Source organism: Cryptomeria japonica, chromosome 8 (genome assembly GCF_030272615.1).
Source record: "Cryptomeria japonica chromosome 8, Sugi_1.0, whole genome shotgun sequence".
NCBI lineage: Eukaryota > Viridiplantae > Streptophyta > Pinopsida > Cupressales > Cupressaceae > Cryptomeria > Cryptomeria japonica.
Window position 1 is genome coordinate 674,404,169 of NC_081412.1, and position 2,278 is coordinate 674,406,446.

Below are 2,278 nucleotides of genomic sequence, written 5' to 3' on the forward strand. Positions count from 1 at the left end.
ATCAAGGATGGATATTTTGAAAATAATCGATGCGCTGGACCATCCAAAGAGATCCATCTAGTATCATTATCCTTGAGAAGTTTTTTCCCATCAGTTATTCCATCAGCAAAGTGTTGAAATTCCATAAATTGCTTGGGACTTCGACAGAAGTGTGAGTAGAGCTCTCTGATTAAAATTTTATTTTTTTTAACCGAAGCAAACTTGCTCATAATTCCAAAAGCTAGATTCATTCTATGAGCCATGCAGTGAATTGCAGTAATGTACGGTGCAAATGAAGTTTCAATCTTTGTACAAAGACCATTTCTGTGACCTTGCATTACTGAAGCTCCATCTGCTCCAACACAAACCAATTTTTTGGCTACCGTCATGTCATCCATACCTCCATATTCAATTAAACTTCTCTTTACTAGTTGAAATAAATTTTCCGTTGTTGCACTCTCCTTCTTTTTAGCAACAGATAGTAGATGAGGTTGGCAGGTATGATTCTCTACTATATAAACATGCATGCATACCCATGAAGTATTGTCTACTGTCGTAACTTCGTCTAAAGAAAATGCAATAAAGTTTGAATCTCTTATTTTTTCCTTTACATCTTCTTTTTCAACCTCAACAAGACAACTTGCCCATTCCCATCCACTATTTACTGACCAGTGTCTATTAGGATAGTTAGGAACTTTCAAAAAGTGTAATAAACCACTAATTGATGGGAAATCTGTCATAGCACGCCCTCTGCTCAAAATATAAAAAATAACGCTTAACTGAACAACTTTTCCCAGTTGTTCTATTTGCATTGCTTTTCCAAAACTATCTTCAATAGAACCTTTAACTTCAGCAGGCTTCGTCTGCATTTTTGTATGAAAATAATACTCATTGACATTCCTCACATGCTTACATTCCTCCTTTTTTTTCCATCTTATCACTAATTTTTCAACCATGTCTATCATTTATTTTTCATAAACTTTACCCATATGCTTTTCTATCGTGTCAAAATGTAGCTGTAACCTAATTCCCTTGTTATGTTTCCAAGAGGAAATCTTACACCTACATTCTATTGGACGCTCACCTTCAATTGGATTCTCCACTAGTTCAATGAATGGATACTTTGATGCCCAATTAATTTGAAAATTCCTCACTGACATATCCCACTCCCGGTCTTTTTTTTAATTGTGGTTCACCCTTTTTTGGTATGGCTTTTCTTTTCCCCTTCCATGCATTATCATCAATAGAATTATCACCCAAGTCGATTATATCATTCCAGCTAACTTGGACATCTACCAGATAATCTTCTTCAAGATCATCTTGATCTGAGATATCAAGTTCGCCGCCGTCTTCAACATGCGGTGTAGGTGGTGAATTTTGTACTTGTACTTCTGATGATGTACCTTCCTGATTTTCACCACAATCTTTTCCAATGCCAAAGTACGAAGACAACATTCTGCTTTTTGTTGGCCTCTCATGGCCTTCCCCACATTCAGGTTTCCTACCTCTCTTCCTATTCGACATCTCCAACGAAATAAAGGCTGCCAAAAAAATATCAATTTGTTGAAGAAGCAATAATAGACTATAATGTATAATATATGTTTCATTGGCCCTACGACCTACAATCTAGATGTCCGAGGTCTGAATGTCCCCCCTGAGTCCTAACTACTTGGCACTGACGGGTCGCCACTGAATAAAAATGAACTCAACAATGCAAACAAATATAGATAAATTTAGAATAATATTATAACACTTCAAAAATATGATCGCTCACCTTTAGGTCACTAGTAGACGCCAATGCAGTCAACAACAATGATTTTCCTTGGTCTGAAACTTCGTTATTGATCAGAATTTAGAGCCTAGTACCCACCAGATTGTGTTGAGATAGATCTGATCTTTGCTTGTATTTATACCAATCCTTATATGGCGAATTCCATGGGAATTTTATATGGTATACAAATATTTGGCAAATCCCGCGTAACTATAACATGACTTATGTAATTTTCGAGGCAATTATAGGTCATCCAAATAATTGGCAAATTAATATAGTTGGCGAAAGTTGTGGTGAATGGAGACACGTGTCGGCAAAATGTCGGGCGAATTGGGTCCTCTTGGCTAACAAATCTTCACATGCCTATAGGCGAATTATGGTTGTCTATTAAGGCAACCTCGGAGAGTGTAGGCAAAAAAAAAAAATTTACCGTGTGTCCACCGTATATTGTATTGGCAAAATCATCACATAGAAACATTTAATTGCATAAAACATATCATGATCGGGTCGTGACTTTGACGGAAATTG